This window comes from Anas platyrhynchos, chromosome 1 (genome assembly GCF_047663525.1).
Source record: "Anas platyrhynchos isolate ZD024472 breed Pekin duck chromosome 1, IASCAAS_PekinDuck_T2T, whole genome shotgun sequence".
NCBI classification, from domain to species: domain Eukaryota; kingdom Metazoa; phylum Chordata; class Aves; order Anseriformes; family Anatidae; genus Anas; species Anas platyrhynchos.
The window spans coordinates 50,579,452-50,601,834 of NC_092587.1; the positions used below are offsets into that span (position 1 = coordinate 50,579,452).

The 22,383-nt window shown below is 36.3% G+C and overlaps 1 long non-coding RNA gene across 1 annotated transcript; it reads left to right on the forward strand.

Moving 5' to 3' along the window:
* Window positions 1-1,392: 1,392 nt before the first annotated feature.
* LOC140001430 (uncharacterized) lies at window positions 1,393-19,251 on the forward strand. Its single transcript, XR_011806648.1, has 3 exons — window positions 1,393-1,560; window positions 3,423-3,577; window positions 17,606-19,251. It is a non-coding gene; the product is annotated as an uncharacterized lncRNA (long non-coding RNA).
* Window positions 19,252-22,383: the final 3,132 nt, after the last annotated feature.

Consider the following 22,383-nt stretch of genomic DNA (forward strand, 5'->3'; position numbering starts at 1 on the left):
TTAGCTTTAAAATGGTCAGGAAGTGGACTAGGTGATATTTGAAGGTTCTCCCCTCCCCTCCCCTCCCCTCTTCTCTAGAAAAGGAACCCCCCGCCAAAAAAAAAAAATATATATATATATATATATACACATATTTCATTAATTGTTGTATTATATATATATCAAAGAAAATTAAATTAAGCTTACACTCTGACCTGACTTGTTGCTTAACAACTGTTACATATAATTAAGTAGGTTTATTCCTGTTTCTCCAGGTGAGTTGATTGGCATTTCTTTCTTATTTTGTCTAGTGTAAATATTTGTTTATACCATAACACTGTAATTATTTTGGAGGCACATACAGTGTAATAACACACATAAAATTAAAATGTAAAATTTCCAGATGGTCAGAATTAGGTCTGTGTTTGTGCATAAGTCAGTATTGGCAAGTGTCACCTCTTAACCTTTCTAGGTCATTGAATTGATGCTCAAAGCCAAACAATTTATTGGGGGATTAAGTTACAGAAACTGAAACTGAATATAGGTCACGTTCAATGATTATTTTCAAAATTGTCATTTTTTAACTTTAACAATAATTGTATCAGTGATAAGTTTATCTTGAACCAACTTGCATAATACCTGCAATACAAACTTACTACTTTAACAGCATAGAACATTTTGGTATTTTGGTTAAACAAAAGTATACAGGTGTTGTTGATTTCATTCAACTTAGCAAATATAGATATGTATTAAGCAGAGGATGCAAACATAAACAATTTTTTGCTTAATGTAGAGAAGAAACAATCTCCCTGCTTCCAGCAACAGTAAAACCAACATTTAATTTCTAATGGTTTCATAATACTTCTTATCATCTTGCAAGGAAAAGTTTTTGCATGTGGTTCAGATCCAGTATGTCTTGAAGAAGGGCAGGATTCAGACCCTCTAGGCTGCTGAACATTGTAATATGAATCTGTTTAGACTCCCAGTTTTCGTGGAAAGGTCCACATCCAAAGTGAATATAACCATCACAAAGGCTTACTTGCTGTGGCAAAAGTAACCTGGTACTTCCTGAAGCACTCAGAAGGGGTCCCTACCTCACAACTCCAGCAACTGACCTTGAAAACTCAGACATCCCAGAACACTGCCTGCACTTAACTTATCAGAGAGGGACTGGTTTCTAGTCTTTTTACTCAAGCTGTGTGTCTATGCACAAAGTAATTCAATTCTTATTTAGTTTTTATTTGTTTTGTCAAACAGAAATGAAGCCTCTCTGCTGTAGTGACAGTCTTTGGTCATAACTCCAGCTCCTTCTTGAAACTCAGCTTCTTATTTATGTAAAATCTATCTGTAATTCTTTTTAGAATGTTTGTTACATAAACCCAATTACCTGTTAAAGATTTACTCAGTTTCAGATTAGTTGTGCTGTGTGTGCAGAGGCTGGAGATACTTTTGTATGCTTCCTGCTGGGGTACAGCTGCTTGTGGACAGCCAGGCAATGTTGCACAACTGTGGATAAAACAGTTTGATGACTACGTCAACCCTGAAGAAATGCAGATGGTTGCCTACCAGGTGGAGCTCCAGGTAAGTCTTATAGAAGCCCATTTAGGTCTTTTCATGTAGTATTTCAGTTACTGTGGCTCCTGTAAGCACAGTAGACAACTGAATTGCTCTATATGTAACCATCTCCAGTCTGTCATAGCTAGATATGAGCTACAGCTTGCAAGCCCACCAGCCTCACTCTCCACAGACACGCAAATACTCTGCAGTTCCAGTGGCACAGAAGTTCCCTTGATGTGAGATAGAGAAGTTCCTACTTCAGGCACTAACAATATATACCAGCTTCCTATGTTAAGTCATCCACAACTTTCACACTGTTATCTTCAAAACTAACAGGGATTTTGACAATCTGAAATACAACACTCCACATCAAATCGATATGTCATATAAAAATGGTATGGGTACACACTGTGCTTGCTGCTGGTCTGTGGCTTTGTGCTAATTGTAAGACTGATTTTTTATGATTTAATATTTCATGTGCTGCAACATGAAAATTTGTTGAGAATCATCAGTAGCAGACAGGCAGACATTCTTGGCTAATCTTTTACAGCTGGCACAAAAGAGACATATGTTCTATGATCTTTGAGGAGATTTCACTTTTATTTCCCCTTAATCTAAAACTATAATTTTAGATTGAGAGCATTTGGTTACACAGAAAAACCCTTAGAAAGCACATTTTTCTTTTAATTTATTTGAGAAACATAAAGAACATTTTATTTTTACTTTTTATCCATGTATAAAAATCTTTTTCTTCTTCTTCTTCTTCTTCTTCTTCTTCTTCTTCTTATTATTATTATTATTATTATTATTATTATTATTATTATTATTATATAAAAAAGAAAAAAGCCAACACCAAATTCTATGAGTGAATCTTACTCTAAATAATTTCAGATGTCAGAAAGAGTGACAACACCTGTACTTCAACTAAAATAAAACTGAACAATTAGGAAGTGAGTTTTGATGTGGTAAATGAAGCTTCAGTTATTGTGGGCACAGACTCCCATATTTTCTTTATCAGCAGATGCTGATGTTACAAAACCATAAGTAGCAATTGAGCACAGATGGTTATCTCTGTTCAGCACAAAAGCTCAGAAGGGAATAGGCACTTAAATAGAGAGACCTCAGTCACCTCTTTCAGTAAGTTTCCAGTTCTGACTTTCAAACAATATGAATATGTCTCCTACATTTTTCAAGTCGCATGCAATCTGCACATCCAGAAAGGTAACCTCAGCTGCCATCAGTGGAGAATGGGCAATAAATGACACCTGACCTCACCTGGATGAAGCACAGATTTGTGGCAGCAGTGTACTGCTGCAAGTGTATCTGCCTTGGGTCTGAATTATAATGACACACACTTACATATTTGGCACAGCTTTCTCCCTCCTCTCTAGGAACCAGATCACAGACCGGCAACTCTGGTAGAGTTTCAGAGGTAGAGAACAGCAGAGTATATACGTACATATAAATATATAATTTACTCTTTTTCACTGTTTTCTTATGAACAATGCTGGCTGGCTGGCTGAAGAAAGGAAATGCTTTAAATAAATTTCAAATTTCTCAGCTTGAGATAAATTCAAAAAGATTTTTTCTTTCTGTAATTTAATTTACTGACTGTGAAGCAAAGGGTACAACAGGAATACGATAAATAAGATGAGTGGGTAAATTTATCTTCCTAGTACTCCAGGACAAGCAATGAGAAGTGGAGTAAATGCTGTCCAAATTAAACTTAACTAAACTTCATATACACTTAATTATAATACTGACCAGGTTCCCTCTGATCCTGTCCATTAATGAGGAAATAAAAGTAGTCAGAGCTAAAGAGGAAAGTTCAAAGAAGTTCTGTGATCTTCAGAAACCATTTGTGACTCTCTGCCTGCTCTTTGCAGTCCCACAGAATCACTGTCCTTTAGGGATCATAAGTACCTGGAATCATTAGATGCTGACCTCTTCCTTGGCATGTTGTACAAAGCAACACTTCTCTTCTGTGGATCTCTCCAGGTTCCAGCACAGCTTCTGCTCCAATGGAGGATGCGTATAACTGGTGAATATAATTTCTATGGCTCGGTGCTGAATTGTAAGAACAAGACAGGCAATGTGTACTGATGATTTTGATGAAGTCCAGGTGTTAATTCACCCAACAAAAAAATCTTAACAAATTCATGCATTCAAGTGGGATATATTGTAAAATTACCTGTGAAAATTCCAGGCTATCTCTAGTTTACTCATGATACATGGTTCAGTATATCTTAAAAAGGATATAGTCAGGAAATGCACGAATGTGTAAAGTGTCTGCACCCTTTCTGATTAATGTTTCAATAGCTCTGAAATAATGGAAGTTGGGATTACCATTTGCTGAATTAAATTTTGTCCAGCTTTTTCTTACTGTCAGACTTTTTATGTTATCTCTTTAAATGTTCTCTTTTTAAAGCTCTTGGTTCTCTTTTTAAAGTTCTTGGTTACAACAGATGAAAAAAAGTAAAAATCCCTATATGTGAACAGATTGGCAAGTATAAAGTACACATTATGCAAAATGATGGTGGGTGTGTTGTTGGTGTGGCTGTCTCTCTCTGCCTGCTTGAGAAAATTAGTCATGCTGAAAAACTGGTACAGTTCTACATAATTGCTATTCATGTAATCAAACTAATGCCAGAAACTGGGACAGATGAATATGCTGTGGAAGAGATTTGAATTGAGTATAAAAACTGAAGGGGAGTTATCTCTATAACAATAATTTCTAGTGTCCGTGATAATGCTGGAAGATTTATCTATGAAAGACCATATGTTAACATTGCTTGACTGACATTTAAAACAGGAGGAGCTGCTTGTGTTTCTTGAACAAGATGCTTGCAAACCAGTTATAAAGTGGGCAGTGCTGTGTGGTGACTCATAAATAAATGAAAGGTCTTTGTGATATCTTTTAAGATTAACACTTTAAATACTGAATAACACTAATGTTCTTCTCTCATTATTTAAATAGGTCACTGTTTGGTGGAAAGTAGAACAGAGAACTATGTAAGGCATGGCAAGCATTGTGGTGCACCACCTCACTGTCCAAATACTGACCTTGAAGTGCCTGTATCTTACCTACCCACAGATTTTGTGGTGCCGTAGTCATATTATTTTAAACATTACTAGTAAAAAGCCCCAGCCTAATTAGATAATCCACATTAGCCAGAGAATATTGTTTTATTTGTTAAAACTGCTGTATCTGTAGAGGACTGGAGGACCTGAATAAGGTATACGGAGTATTCAATGACTTCCTTCAACTGAGGGATTTTAAGGCTACACCTCTTCCTTTTTCAGGAGTAGCTTTACCACCAGGCTGTATGTTTTTGTGTTGGGAGCATTCACCTGGGAAGGCTGTGGCTATTCTAAGTATCAATATTTTCTTGTGCTAGAAACATTCCCAAAAATAGCTTCTACATCTCCCACTGTCTAAGCACACTGTGCCTTGAGACACAAGTCTCAAGTGTTGAAATGCCTTGGGAAAATAAATAAATAAATAAACAAACAAACAAACAAATAAATAAATAAATAAAGAGCAAGAATGGCCAGTCTCATTTCTGAGAGAGAGCAATAAAGAACTATTTTTTGAAAGACAAACTTTGAGCGTGATGTTTCTGAGAATAAACAAACTTCTCAAAACATCTCTACCACTCCTGTATACGAATGTAGATTTAAGTAATGCAAGGGTTTTTGGTGATCCCAGTTGAAAGAGCTAACTTATATTCCTTCTTTGCCCACTCTTTGTGGCCTGAGAATTTCATATTCCATTCTAAAGCACTTGATTTTTCACTTACTGTATGCAAATGTGAAATTTCTAATATGGGATTCTGGATTTCATTCTTTTCTTTCAGATTTTGCATCTTCATAGTATCTTAGAATCATTAAGGTTGGAAAAGACCTCAGAGATTATCAGAGATTATCAAGTCCAGCTGTCCCCCTACCAGCAATACTACACACTAAACCATGTCTCTAAATACCACATCCAACCTGTCCTTAAACACACCCAAGGACAGTGACTCCACCACTTCCCTGGACAACCCGTTCCGATGCCTGACCACTCTTTCTGAGAAGAAATGTCTACTAATTTCCAACCTAAACCTTCCCTGATGCAACTTGAGGCCATCCTCTTTTGTCCTATCACTATTTATCTGCAAGAAGCGGCTGACCCCCAGCTCCCCACAACTTCCTTTCAGGTAGTTGGAGAGAGCAATAAGGTCTCCCCTGAGCCTTCTCTTCTCCAGACTAAACAACCCCAGTTCCTTCAGCTGTTTCTTATAAGACTTGTGTTCCAGCTTCACAGCCTTTCTCTGGAAATGGCTATGGCCTTGATGTCTTTCTTGTAGTCAGGGGCTCAAAACTGAATACAGTACTCGAGGTGCGGCCTCACCAGAGCTGAGTACACGGGGAAGATCCCTTCCCTGGTCCCGCTGGCCACACTATTCTTGATACAAGACAGGATGCTGTTGGCCTTGACCACTTAGGCGCACTGCTGGCTCATGTTCATGTGAGTGTCAAGCAACACCCCCAGACCCTTTTTCCTCTCCATAGTTTTCCAGCCACATGTTAAGAGTGTCAGAAGCAAATGGCTCTGCTGATATTGTAGAATCTTAATGTGTAGAGGTACCTAAAGTAGTTTCCAGACCCATCAAATGGAGCTTTAATATTTTATTTTTATTAACTCGGTGTGAATAATGCACATGTTATCACACATAAACCAAGTCAAAACATTTGATTGTGGGTACCCTTTTAGCCTGTGGTAAACATATGATAATACAATTTGACTGGCTTTTGACTAACTTATTTTATGACTTAAGAACACATTTTCAGATAGAGTGAAATCAGACATAATTTGATTACAGATCTGCCCATGAAAGTTGATGAACTGCAGCACTGACCAGTTTCAACCTAAGAGAAAATCTGGTATGTTAGTTCTAAAAGGTATGGAAAGTGTACTATTATTTCAGAATAAATAAATAAATAAATAAATAAATAAATAAATAAATAAATAAATATTTCTGAGTTCCATATGAAGGAGATGAAAAAAAAAAAAACCAACAACAAACAAACAAACAAAAAAAAACCAGTTGCTTATGCCTCGGGTTTGTGTCTTTTATATATCCCCTCTTCATATGAAGGATTTAGCTTGTTAGTAGAGAATTTTCCATTTTGTTGCCTCCAGCCCTTATCGCTGAACTTTTCAGTAGCATTTAAAGTTGATTTTATCCTCCCTTCAGCTGCTACCTATCTAGTTTGGAATTTTCCTGCAGACATTCTTTATAGCAATTATCTCTCAAAATATCTGGTGGGAATACCTGAAGTACTTGCTGAAGGTAAAGCAAGGCATTTGAGGTGACTTAATTGGTCAAAATACAAAATCCCTAGAACACTTTGTTGGTTGTGGCTGAAGGAGGTTTTCATTATTTGCAGATAAACAGAAACAGATGTCTGCTATAAGATGTTTAAAAAACTCTTTAAAAAGCTCTTTAAAAAACTTCTCCAATGGAAAGTGATATTAAATAAAGAGAGTTGAGAAAGTAGTCCAAAACATTTTTTACTGTTGTTGACTTTATTGATCACCACTAATAGCAATGTTGCTGTGCAAATTAAAGAAAATATGGTTGACCTCAAAACTTCAGACATTTAATGAAAGGTTTCAATAGTGGTTAGAAGAGATGAAATGAACACTCTAAATTACAAGGTGAGCTGAAGTACGTTGGAAATAGCTGTCTCAGGGACTGAAATGTTCCACTCTGGAAAGGTTTTACTTTCCAAAGTAGAAAGAGTTACTTCTACCTTTCCAGAGTTAGAAAGATGTCTCAAGCAAAGAATATTTAGTTTTTCCTGGAGAGAATGGCTGAGGCAGTATATGTGTGTGTGTCTGGGAAGGTGGGGGGAGGGGGCTGTACCATGCGCACTTCATCTCTTTAAAGGTTACTTGAGTATTATTGCTTTGATAATCTAAAATAAAGAAACACCAACATATAGTAACACTAACTATTGATTATAACACCATTTGGAAATAGGTAACCTAATAAATTCATTGAAGACAAAATCTTGAGGTTTATTTATTTTTTTTAAATAAATATAAGTGACAAGAATGGAGGGGAGATAGCCCAGTTGCTGGGATCATGGCCTAAGACCTGAAGACAGGCTTTCCTGCTTTCTTAAAAGTTCTCAGTAAAATTATTTTCAGCCATGCTTCTTCCCTATGTATAAAAGTTACAAAGTTAAGTACAGTAATGAAAACAAGTAGAGAACATGTTTGGAAATTACAGAAAAAAAATAGTATCACTACTTACAATATCAAAAATAATTAAACATACAGAATAGGTACTGATACCTGCAGCCTCACAGACTGACATCTACTAATTACATAAGTTTTGAGAAATTAAAACCACTCTCCTAAGTAGGAGTCGTCTGGATTGTCACTTTACTGATTTGATTATGATGAAGGGAACATAAAGTACGCTGAAAAAACATTGATTACGATAACATACAGTACATAGGATTGAAATTAATGAATGAAAGAGTGAATTTCAGGCAGTTGCAAGGACTGACTCATTTTCCAAAAATATACATATGATATGTGATAAAGCTGAACAGATAAATCATAGACTATAAACAAAACAGAACTATCTTTCGCTGCTTCATATGCAAATCTTCCCTGATAACAGAAATCTGATATTCATGTATATTTCTCCACTACAAGTTAAATCTGACAATTAATTACCAGATGGATACCCTGCCATACTTTAAAAGTATAGCACAGTGTAGCACAGAAACATTAAGTACATCTGTAAGGTTTTTGGTTTTGCACCCCTCTTTTCTCCATTTCCATCCCATTGTCTGTAATCTTACCAGGGCAACTGTACTTCATTTCTCCATTACTGAATTTCTGCTTTGAACTTATAGTGCTGTAGATAGGAATCCTGTTGATCAAACCTGAAATGGTATCTGGGAAAAGAAAGTCAATTGTTTTAAGTGTAAACATGAAAGTGCACAAAAACTATTTTACTTTTATATCAAGCAGTAAGAATATGTTTGTGGTTGGACATTGGAGACCAATTGGTGAATCATTGGGAGGGAATTAAGGAAACAGTAAAAGAAAATCCTATACTTGGAATACCTGACATATAATGGCTTGAGGTTAGTGATGAACTTACATAACTCACAAATCTGAAAACTCTAAGTACATCAGAATCAGGCTGTAGTCATATTTTCTTTAGTGATTTCAGTAAAACCTTTTCTCTCATTTTCAGTAATTAATGATAAAAAATTATATATATATATATTTTTTTCAGTTTTCTATATTGCAGTTTTGTTTCATTATCTTTGAAACTTGAGTGGTATGTTCTCTTTGTTATTCTACCTTTGTTTAGCTTCTGAGACTTAAAATAATTATTATAATTTCAAAGAGAATTGTGGTGAATTTATTAAGAGATATTTTTATATAATGTTTGACCAACTTTGTGACCCTCTATAATTAGCTGACTGGCTTGACAGACAAGGAGAGAGCAGTAGATATTGTCTACCTTGACTTCGATAAGGTTTTCAACACTGTCTCACATAAGGTCCTTGTAAACAAGCTGATAAAGTATGGGCTGGATGAGCAGAGAGTGAAGTGGACTGAAAACTGGCTGAATGGCCAGGCCCAGAGAGTGGTGATCTCTGGTCTAATTAGAAGCCTGTAATTAGCAGCGTACACCAGAAGTCCACACTGGGGTTAAAAAGTAAACATCTTCATTAATGGTCTAGATCATGGGACAGAGGACACCCTCAGCAAATTTGCATATGGTACAAAACTGCAAGGACTATCTGATAAGCCAGAAGGTCATGATATCATCCACAGGGACCTGCACAGGCTGGAGAAATGGCCTAATGGCCTGATAGTAACCTTATGAAGCTCAACAAGGAGAACTTCAGGACAATCTTCTCCATTACTTTTCCAAGGACAGAGGTTAGACTAGTAGTTCTACAGTTTCCTTGTCTTCTCTCATGCCCTTTTCATACATGGATATAATGTTGGCTAGTTTCCAGTTAGCAGGGACCTCCACAGATTTCCATGAGCTTTGGTAAATTGCTGAGAGGTGTCTAGCTATAGCATCCACTAATTCCTTCAGCACTCTGAGGTGTATCTGTTCTGGACCCAGGGACTTACTAATTTTGATCTGATGCAACTGTTCCCTTACATTTTTGTTGACCACAGGTGGAAAGTCACTGTTCCCCCAGTCATGGTCCTCCAACTCTGAGGTCCAGATAGTCCAAGATCTGTCATTACTATTAAAATCTGAGGGAAAAAACAAACAAACAAACAAACAAAAACTTCCGCTTGCTCCTCTGTACTTTAGGTGACCATCCAATCCAAGAATCAGTCTGATGTTTTCCTTTGACCTCCTCTTTCCACTGAGGTAAATGAAAAAGCATTTATTTTATTTATTCTGTTGTCTGACACTACAGTGTCAATTCTGCTAGGACTTTGGCTTTTCTCATTTTCTCCCTGCAGATGCAAACTGCAGCTCTGTACTCTCCTTGTGAAATCAGACCTTGCTTCCAGAGGTCACATATTTTCTTTTTCTGCCTTCATTCCAGGTGGAATTCCCTGTTCAGGCAGGCCAGTCTTCCACCTCACTTGCTTGACTTGCAGCACAGTGTGATTGCCTGCTCCTGAGCTTTTAAAAGGTGGTTCTTGAAAAGCAACGAGCTCTTACGGATCCCTAAAATCTCTAGAGTAGTTTTCTGGGGAACACAGCTAACTAGCTCCCCTGGAAGCTTAAAGTCTTCTCTCTTAAAGTCTATGCTGTCAACTGTGTTGACCTTTTGTCTCATGAAGCAGCAGGCACACCCCACAGCCTGAAAGTAACCTGGTTACAAAAAGCTAATGGCTGAAAGCCAGTGTGAAAGTTTAAGTAGGCAGAATATGATTGCCTATATTAATTATTCCATGGTTCTTTGTGCCCCAGAAATGGCCAAACTTTGAATTATTTTCCTTACAAGAATAATAACACAAATGGAAATAATTTGGAAATAAAATGGAAATAAAACATTTTAAGATTCAATATGTACTAAAACTGAGATAGGAATACTGCAAAATGTGTTGTTGATGTATTAAATGGCACTGTGTAAGGCTACTGAGTATCTTTCTTTCATGGTCAGTGAATTTCCAGATAAACTATAGAAAAATATGTAAGAAACTTAAAAAAAATGTTTCTTGTTCAGCAGAGGGTTTACAATTTTTCAATTTTTTTTTCTACTTCTTGCTCTTATAAAGAAAAAAAAAAATAAAGTTCTCCTAAAGCTAATTATCTGTACTGTCAGGTCACAACTCACTTATGCTCCAGACTTGGAATGTGCTTGATTCCTACTCTTTTTCAATAACTGTCACTTTTTTATGCATCTGCTCATGTTAGTGCAGTGTAAATATGTAGAACAATACATGTGAAAACAGTTTAACATTAGATTGTCCTGATTTAAAACTCCAAAGGGAAATGGTTGTTGATATTATGTGTCTTTTACTTTTATAAGAAAATTCAAGTATTTAACATAAATTTAAACAGATTATTATTATTATTAATAATTATTATTATTTTAAATCCTGAATATCCTAATGTATTTTGTTAAATAACAGATTTCAAATGTTGCATTCTACTGTACTAGTTTGGTACTAGCATGTATTTTCTGTGCATTTGGGTGGTTTCTTTTGGAATATGAGACTGCTGCTTTTGATCTCATTTGTTCTTTGTTCTACCTTAAGATGTCTGAAGCACTTTCTTAGCTATCACTTCCATGCTCTACTCTTTCATGTCATGAGCTGGATTACCCATACCTCAGTCATCAGGAAGGTGATTCTGCAGGTGTTTGTAGATTTCTTTGTATGCTCTCCAAAAGAATATCTGTGCATTGCCCAAATTCACAATGGATTTTAAGAGGTGTGAAATTCTGTAGTTTATAAAAAGAGCAGAAGCTGTGATCACATTAAAAAAGAGCTAAGTCACTGTGATAAAGTTTGAAAACCTCTACTGTCAGGAAAAATAATGGTATTTAAGATCTATTCCTGTCTTTTCATAGAGTAATCATAATATACATCTGTCACCCTTTCCTATATTTATCTATTTTGCTTTGCAGAATATTTAAAATATTCAGCCTGGGCAGAGAATGCAGACATATTTACTGGTGTCATTCAGCTTCATCTCCAACTTTCATTTTCTTTTCTCATTTCAGTAACCCAACCTTTAAAAAGATGATCAACAATGTTCTGTTTTTTTTTCTTGCAATCTTTTCTGAAAAAAAAAAAAAAAGAAAAAAAAAGGAAAAAAAAAAAAAAAAAGATTAATTTTAGTGATATCAGTCACCAATTACTTTTAACTGTAGCATAATTAAGTGAAAACAAAACAAAACACATTGTAGCTAATTTATCCTTCATGCTAGTAAACTTGCCAAATTTGCTGACAGGCAAGAGACAGAGACACTAGAATAGATAGCAAAATGCTAAATTGTACATCATTATACAATTTGTGCTACCTTACTTGGTAATCAAAGAACATGGGAATGAACAGTTTAGTTGATTTGAATTTTGACCATATTTTAATTTTTGTTTACAAAAGCAAACATTTGTGCTTTTTAAATTGGAACAAACATATGCTAAACAGAAACACCAGACTGTAACTTTTCAGAAGCTTATATTTTAATGAAAATTTGATTATGAAGCTTCCCCATTTTGATCTTGGGAATCTCATTTAATTTAACTAATTAGCATTACTAATTAAATCTCCCTAAAATATCAAAATCAGACATTCCAATTCATACCCATTTATATAACTATTGTACTCATTCTTTAACTTAACATAACCAAATTTTCTTTTGATTCTTTATTTCTTCCTTTGGAGTTGAGGTTCTTTTCATTAGCAAACTTGCAAAAAAAACTTAGATAAACTCTGTTTTGGCCTGTCAGTAAGTACTTTATATTCTTTTATGTGTTCAATAATCACTTGATATCTAAACTATCTAAACTAGAGAATTCTGAATAGCAAAATAGATGTTGAAAATTAGAGCCAGTTCTCTCCTGTGATAGTTTCCAAGACAACTAGACAAGAAGTGAAAGTTAAATATACTTTTAGATGTTTTCAATGGGGTAGGCTGCAAGGAGAAAATTAATTACTTGTCTACAGTGAAAGGAATGGAATGTAACAGAAACTGAACTTAATACCCAGAATCTCCAGTATTTCCAGGAAAGTTAAAGCAGTAAAAGTATTCCAAACTGTTCAGCTGCTTGAGGTATAAAAACATAGCTTTTCATGAGGGCACCAGTTTTGTAATAAGCTTCTTCCTCCAGCATAATTTAAAAATACCCTCTAATGTGGCTTAAATTAAAACTGAAAACAACGATTGAATTTAAAAGATTAAAAAAAAAAAAAAAAAAAAAAAGCCTTTCAACTTCAGATCATACAAATATATCCATTTAATTTCAGTCATTAACTGAATAATTATGGAAGGTGCCAGGCTATCTGGGGACACATATTGAAACTAAAGTGGGAAAAATATTTTTGTGCTTAAAACAAACGAACGTGCTTAGGTATAATTGAAATCTAAATACTGATGCAATGCAAATATTTCTAAAACTAATTGAATTCCTCTGAAATAATTGTTTTTCTTATGATGTGCAGCATAAGACAACTAGTCCATCCATACGAAAATATTGAAATACATGTGTCAGTCACATTCTATGTGTTCATGGGTAGAAGTCAGCTTACATGCAGAGATACTGGGAAAGCAGTATCTTCTTCACTTTCTGGATGTGTTGCAAACCTAGAGTTTTCTCATTAAAACTTTGTTGGAATAGATGCATGCCTACAAAATATTTCTGCTTTGACAAAATCCCGTATTTTACCAAATTTGTTTCCACAATATGTTCCATATGGTCTTAATTAAGTATTACATTTGACTTCCTGTAGACAATCCTTTTTTCCTCTTTTTTTTTCCTCTTTTTTTTTTTTTTTTTCCTTCTGTGTGGTAATATGATATCATAGTAAGTGTATTAGCAGTTGGCAAAAATCAGTCCTAATCAGAGGCATGCAAGTATCTGTGATATTTGGGAAAGTGCCCATATATTATTTAAATACTCTGAATTAAAAAATAAATAAACAAATAAATCTTAAAATATTCCAAAGTGATGTTTGAAATAAACAACCACCTTCATTTACAACCTCCAAAAATTCTGAAGTCAAACATTCCTGAGTATAATTTCATTTATGTTTCAGTTGCAGTGAAGTGATAAAATTCAATAGAAAAAAAAAAAATTAAACTCTTTTCTTTTTTAAAACAGCTAAATGTTGATGTCATTTCATTCAACAATGATGCACAGATGCACACAGCCCAGTGTCTTCATCTCTCAAACTATTTTACTCTGGAAATCCACTCAATCACACTATCATCTCCCAGACTTTTAAAATCAGTTATATAAATTACTAAAGTGGATAGAAAACAAGTAAACAAGGAATCTTCCAGTGTCATGTTATTTCATATTGAAAATCTATCCCAGAACCTAGGACAGTCAGTCATCAACATAAGACCAGGTCCAGCAAGTAAGATAAAAGGAGGGTGTGAACTAAGTGAGAGAAGAAATGTTAAATCTATTTCTTCTTAGTCCAGGGTATATGTACCATTTCCTGAATGTTTTGTTTAAGATGGTGCTGCCAGGCAGATGCCAGATTATGTGTTCTGGATGTGGGTGGGCAATGCAGAGACTCATGGAGATAGGGATAAACTACTCTGTCTCTGAGAAACGAGTATACTCTGACAGGAAAAAATTCTGCAGTGCAGGCAAAAACAGACAGACATAGCAAGGAAGGATCATCTAGTATGAAAGGCCTCTTCAAAAAGGTGTTGCAACAAACATTAGACATGACTAGAAGAAGTCTAACTGTAAAAAGGACAGAGACATAGTAGCTGCAGATGGAAAGAGAGAGAGGGAAGGTGTGTGTGTATGAATCAAGTCTTCAGTGTTGCTCCATTCATCAGATCTGATTTTTTCCTATTTATTAAATATAGTTAAATTAGTGTGTGTATCTTTCATAGAGAAATAACCAGAGAAGTATGTTAACTTTGATTTTGTTTAGCTGGTCACTTCAAGAAAATTGAGTTTCATATTGAAACAATAGCTTTGGAGCTTAACACATTCTGATGGCATGTTGGTGCCTGCCATAGGCAGCATGCTGTACAATGCTGACCTATTGCACCCATCTCCAAAATCCAACAGCAACAGGTCAAACAAGCCTCGGAATCTAAGCTAATAGCCTAAGAAGAAGGAGATCAGAGCAGCTTCTCATAATCTGCAGCTTTCAGAAATAAGATATGAAATTCTGGAAAGTGCAGAGCAACCCACACAATCTCAAGGACAAACATGAAAAGTTATGGAAATCTACTTGAAGTGATCCCTACTGCCTTTTTCTTTGCTTCTCACTGGTCTTTCTGTTTTTATTTCATTGTTGGCAGTGGTGGTGGGGTTTTGTTTGTTTGTTTTGTTGTTGTTTTCTGATTGTTTTTAATTTCCTTCTCACTGCTTTTTCCAGCATTGTCAATGCATCATCCACCTTGAAATGAGGCATAAGTGTTCTGAGAGAAATGTCATTATTCTTTGCCTATTTTAGGGTTTTTTAGATAATTTTATTGTGAAAACATCCACAGGACAGTAAGACATTTTTCTCCTGCAATGACTCTGAAAAAAAAGCCTTAGAGATTGTGACTAGTCTGAAATGCATCCTTTATTCTTGTCTTGACGTTTCTAAGCTTTAGTGCAAAAGACTCAGCAGGGAAATAGGTTGCCACCATGCAAAATATATTACTGTTCTGAAGAATTTCTTCAGGGTATAGAAAGTCTGATGGTGCTCTAAAGCATTGGAAGTGTATCTGGTTAAAAAAAAAAAAAAAAAAAAAAAAAAAAAAAAAAAGTACTCAAGATCCACATTACTGAATAGATATAGCTATGGTCACACCTCACTGATTCCAATTGTTTGCTCCCTCTTCAATATTGCATTATTGTGCGGTGAATAATTCAAAGGGACAGAAAAGCGTCCTTTTTGGTTTCCAAATAGAGTCAAAAGATGAATGAGATTAGAAACATTGTTAGTTTTTTAACATTAATGTTTACAGAAATTTTATGTTATTGAAATAAAATTCATAAAAAGAATTGAAGTTCTACTAACACATGGCATTGCTAATCCATTTCCATTTGTACATATTACCCATTAATATTTTGTGAAAGCACTATGTTCAGGAACAGTTTAGTGAAAAAGCTAGTAATCTGTCAGAACAAAGAACATTAATTATTGTTATTATTCAGCTGAATTTAAAGTAAAGATGAATATAGATATTTTTTGCCACAGTCATACTTTACTATATCCAATTGTAAAATGATATTGGAAAGTTGCTGTATGTATATCAGTCTCCATATTATAAAGACTAATCAGTTATACTAAAATAATTGGAGAATAATACATATGAAATTAAAGTAAGTAGTGTGAAAGAGATCAGCATGAGATGAAAATCTGTGGCTAAACCACAGGTTTGCATTAATAATCCTCTAATTCTATAGGTGTTCTGAGAAAAATGAGTCAAGGGCTTTAAAATTAAGGTGAACAAGATTTATTCTTTAAAGCAACTATTTCTTCATCAGTGTTAAGTACTGTTATGAAGTCATAGCATGAAATGGTGTGGAAAAACATATTCAAGAGAATACAGGAATCATGAGAAAAATCTATTGATTCAAAATTTTAAATTTCACAGAAGTGTGTAAATAAGAACACAGTTTAGTCCATTCCCATCTGTTACTGATGCCTGAAGAAATGACTTACTGATCTATTTTAACTGAAGGAATATTCGGTATTCCTGATTGTCAGTGGGTCCAAAAGGATTCAGAGTCACAATCATGTGTTTTTTTTTCCCATCTTCGTTCTTTGGGTGTGAAGGAGAATGACATTTGCAAATTACTCTTTGTTTCTGTCATATTTTCTTTCTTCAATGTTCTAGATATGTCAAGTCAAAATTATAAATTTGTAAAGATCATCAGATGACTAAACTTGTATTGTCAAGGTTCTGGAAATTTTCTTCTGCTGCTGTGCAGTTGGGTAATATTTTATTGAATGTTGTGGAGTCCTGACTGACTTATCCAAGGGAAAAATGCTGGAAAAGATTAGCATGAATTAGCATGAGGCATTACAGCTGTGGTTATTAATCTGATATAGCTTCTTGGAAGAAAGAAATAATACTTCAATATTTTAAAACAAAACCACAAGCAATCAAATATTCTTCTGTTTGAAAGTGATTTAGTTGTTGTTGTTGTTGTTGTTTTGTTTTGTTTTGTTTGGCTTTCATTTTGGAAAGGCAACTGTATTATACCATGGCTTATTTCTCAGTTTCATGGATCTCGTTGACAGTTTCAGCTGGCTAGAGAGTTGCCTACTGGTAGAGAGGGAAAGATGGAGCTCTTATTAAGGAAACTGAAATGGTGGTAGTGAGCACTGAAGGAAGTAGAATTCCTGAGATAACAAATAATCCTGCAATGCAGCAAACTGCCAGAATTCTTACTGCTGAACACCAGATTTCTGTAGTCACATCCCAACTGCTCTGGAAAAGATTTAATCTCTTTATTAAGCTTCAGTTTTGGTCTTTATACCATTTTTTGATGGATAGAAGAATATTTACAAAATGTTCAGACAAAGTATGTGTGTCTGTGTGGTGTGCATTTATGAGTGTGTGTGTTATCCTCAAAAATACATAGCCAAAGCAGATGTAATATCACTATACAAAAATGAAAATGAGAAAGATGTATAATACAATTTTAACTTTAGCCATATTCTTAAATATTATAGTGATATTAAATATATATACCACTATATATACATAGCATATATATAATATAATCAATAGATATGTTATTTATTGCATAAGATAATTGTTCATTATTATAGATGTATATATTAAGAGTTTACCCAAACCCATATACCTATATAAATAATTCATAGATTCCTTTTACAATTTGAGCAATGGTCACTTTTTTTTTTTTTTTCAGGTGGGACTGTGGCCCTGTTAGAAACTCTGCCTGAGCAGCTCTGTAAAAATGTTGCAGAGATGAATCTGTGGTGTTATATGATACCAACTACATTATCAGGAGGTAGCAATAAGAAGGTTTACTTCTTATTGCTACCTCCTGATAATGTAGTTGAATGATAGTAGAATGATAGTCTACCATAAGAAGTCAGCTTCAGAGAAGAATTTAAGCAACCAATACTCATCTGCATCATTCTTTGCCCAGTGCAAGATATTTCTCTGAAATGATTTTCTGAGTTCTAAATTACTCAGATGCTCAGATCAAAGTGCTTTATCTTCCCCAGCTGGGAGTTCTGGTTATTTCCTCACCATTCGTTTGTTCTGTTGCTCAGCCTATATCCTATATTTACTTTTTCTTAGTTTCATACCATTATTCTCAGTTATTTTGACAGCACTTAAAAAAAAAAAAAAAGAACTGTAGGAAACACTTCCAAGATTTGTTTAAAATGAAGACTGGAAGAATAAACGTTTTATATGTTCAAGAAAAAAATATGAATCTTCAGAACTTCACAGTATTGCCCTAGAGTAGAACTCTGAAGTTTTCTTCTTAAATACATAAAATGACTTGAAAGCAAGTTACCTGTCTCCAGCTGCACACACACCCCTACTTGTATATTTTCAGAAATGTAAGTACATTTTCTAACTGGTAATTTTAAGGTAAACTTAAGTTTCTTCAAAAAACTTATGAAAATGCCTACTTTTATTCTATTTATTTTTTTCCAGTAATAAGGTGTAAATACACTGTACAAAATAGAATTAAACAATGCTAATGTTGGCTAATGGGAGTATATATTTACATGAAGAGAGAAATTTGCTACTCAAGTGGAAGTTGGAAGTATATATTTTGAATCCAGGAAGGTTAGGTGAACTTTGTGAGTGATATATACAGAGATATATTTTCAGAAAGAGATGTTGTATAAAATATTATTCAAAACTGTCTTTTGGGGTGATCTTGAAGGACTTTCAAAGTTATGTTGAGGTTAATAGGAAAGAAATAATAAAGGAGATTACTTATTTACAATGAAACAATAAATAAAATTTAAAATTGGAATAAACTACAAAAATAACGTACTACTTAAGAGAAAAAATATCATCCTTATTAAAATAATAGTAATAAAAAAATAAGGAACATGAAGTCAATACGATATATAGTGTTATGCTCAAATAAAAATTTCAGCATAAATTTCTAGTTTTGCTGAGTCTTAAATTCTTTCACTCTTCCCTGTGTTTGGAAAGGTGATATTAGTCCCCACTATACTCTCTGTTTTGATCATAGAATCATAGAAAATGTGAAAATTGGAAAAGACCTCTGAGGTCATCTGGTCTAACTATCACTCTACTACTGATGTTACACACTAAACCATAAGCACCAGGTCCAACCTCTCCTTAAACACTCTCCAGGACAGTGACTCCACCACTTCCCTGGACAACCCATTCCAATGCCTGACTACTCTTTCTGAGAAGAAATGTCTACTAATTTCCAGAGTAAACCTCCCTGGGCACAACTTGAGGCCATTCCCTCTCATCCTGTCACTATTTATCTGCAAGAAGAGACCAATCCCCAGCTCCCCACAACTTCTTTTCTGGTAGTTGAAGAGAGCAATAACATCTCCCCTGAATCTCCACCAGACTAAACAACCCCAGTTTCCTCAGCCATTCCTCACAGCACTTGTGTTTTCGGCCCTTCACCAGCTCCATAGCCCTTCTCAGACACACTCTAGGGCCTTAATGTCTTTCTTATAATGAGATGCCCAAAGCTGAACACAGTATTCGAGGTGTGACCTCACCAGAGCAGAATACAAGGAGACAATCACCTCCCTGGTCCTGCTGGCTACACTATTCCTGATACATGCCAGGATGCTGTTGGCCTCTTGGCCACCTGGGAACACTGCTCATTCATATTCAGGGGAGCACCAATCAGCACCCCCAGATCTTTTTCCTCTGCACAGCTTTTGAGTCTCTCTTCCCCAAGCCTGTAGCTCTACATAGGGTTTTCATGGCCAAAGTGCAGGACCCTCCACTTAGCCATGCTGAACCTCATCCCATTGGCCCATTGACCACTGGTCCCTCTGCATCGCCTTCCTATCTTCTGGCAGATCAACACTTCCTTCCAACTTGGTGTTGTCTGCAGACTTACTGAGGGTGCACACCATTCCCTCATCAAAATCATCAAAAGAGATATTAAAGAGGACGGGCCCCAACACCGACCCCTGGGGAAGACCACTTGTGATTTCACTATGTTCAACACTACTCTCTGGGCTCAGCCATCCAGCCAGTTTTTACCTCAGCAAGGACTGTACTGGTCCAAGACACAGACTGCCAGCTTCTCCAAGAGAACACTATGGGAGACTGTGTCAAAGACCATGCTGAAGTCTAGGTACACTACGTCAACAGCCTTTCCCTCATTCACCAGGTGGGTCAGCCAGACATAGAAGGAGATGAGGTTGGTCGGGCAGGACTTGTCTTTCATGAACCCATGGTGACTGGGCCTGATCCTCTGTTTGTCCTGCATATGCTGCATGATTGCATTCAAGATGACCTGTTCCATCACCTTTCCTGGCACCAAGGTCAAGCTGACAGGTTTGTAGTTCCCCAGGCCCTCCTTATGACCCTTCTTATAGATGGGTGTCACATTAGCAAGTCTCCAGTCATCTGGGACCTCTCCAGATGACCATGACTGCTGACAGATGATGGAAAGTGGAAAGTCAGTAATCACAACCGCCAACTCCCTCAGCACCCTCGTGTGGATCCCATCTGGCCCCCTGGACTTGTGGCAGTCCAGGTGGAGCAGCTGGCCTCTAACTGTTTCCACCTGAACTGTGGGGTGTTTCTTCTGCTCTTTGTCCCAGACTTCCAGGTCAGGAGTCTGAGTACCCCAAAGATAAGTGGTCTGACTACTGAAGACAGAAGTAAATAAGGCATTAAGAACCTCAGCCTTTTACTTATCCTCAGTAGTCATGTTTCCCCCTTGCGTCCAGTAAAGAATGGAGATTCTTCTTGGCCCTCCTCTTACCATTAATTTATTTCTAAAAACATTTTTTTGTTATCCTTGACCAATGTGGCCAGGTTGAGCTCACAGTGGGTTTTGGCCTTCCTGATTTTATCTCTGCATCTGCTGGCAACTTCCTTGTACTCTCCAAGTTGTCTGCCCCTTCTTTCACCAGACATAAACTGTATCTTTCTCTAGAATAACTTCCAAAGTACTTCAAGTTTATGCAACAATGTACATAATCTTAGATACAGAAAAAGAGAGGAAAAAAAATGATAAGAATATGGATAAACACACGGTAATATCTGAACATTGAAAGATTCTCTCCTTGAACATTGCTGGAGGAAATTTAAGGGAGCAGCAAGCATAATGAACACAAGTAAAACACAGCAAAACAAACAAAAGAAGCAGTAGCCCTCTCCAGTTTCTTTCTTTTATGCTTGCAATTAAGGGACAGGTGTCATTCTGAAGCATTGTCTATCAAACTGTTTCTATCTTAATATATTTTCCAGGCTAGCTATGAAGAGCCTGTACATGAGAATGGGCTCGTCTGACTATTTATCAGAACAGAATTTTGAGGTTTACAGATATTGGTTTGCCCTTGCCCATCTCTAAAGTATCAGCTCTACATTTCTGAGGCTCTCTCTCTCTCTCTTTTATTTTTATTTATTTATTTATTTTCAATGCAGGAATTAACATTTTTTACAATCTTTGAATTTCTGTAAAAACACAGCTCTTTTAGGGTACAAAAGGATTTATAGATTTATATAACAAACCAATTGCACTTCAGTTAAGCGAATGATCATTTTGCTCTCAGCAGCAAAGGTGAATCATCAAGCTACCTATTAGATATTAACATATATGCCCCTACAGGTAACGCACATTAAGACTATTGCAGGTGGCCAAGAAGGCCAACAGCATCCTGGCTTGCATAAGAAACAGTGTGACCAGCAGGGCTAGGGAGGTGATCGTCCCCCTGTACTCGGCTCTGGTGAGGCCGCACCTCGAGTACTGTGTTCAGTTTTGGGCCCCTCGCTACAAGAAGGACATCGAGGTGCTTGAGCGGGTCCAGAGAAGGGCGACGAAGCTGGTGAGGGGCCTGGAGAACAAGTCCTACGAGGAGCGGCTGAGGGAGCTGGGCTTGTTCAGCCTGGAGAAAAGGAGGCTCAGGGGCGACCTTATCGCTCTCTACAGGTACCTCAAAGGAGGCTGTAGTGAGATGGGGGTTGGTCTGTTCTCCCACATGCCTGGTGACAGGACGAGGGGGAATGGGCTTAAGTAGCGCCAGGGGAGTTTTAGGTTGGATCTTAGGAAGAACTTCTTTACCGAAAGGGTTGTTAGATGTTGGAACAGGCTGCCCAGGGAAGTGGTGGAGTCACCATCCCTGGAAGTCTTTAAAAGACGTTTAGATGTAGAGCTTAGGGATATGGTTTAGTGGGGACTGTTAGCGTTAGGTCAGAGGTTGGACTCGATGATCTTGAGGTCTCTTCCAACCTAGAAATTCTTTGATTCTGTGATTCTGCGATTCTGCATACCACAACTCACTGAAAGGGCTCTTTTAATTTACACCTTTGCACTAAACAGTAGGTAAGGACTGAAGCAAAAGCAGGCAGATTCAGTTCATGCTCTGCAGCTGTTTTCATCGCTCTGCATTTAGGGAAGTGCAGGATGACAGAGACAGAGGATATCTGCCTCTTATAGAGCTTATACTTAGCCCCACAGGCTTTTGGTAGCCTACTACTAACCTGAAC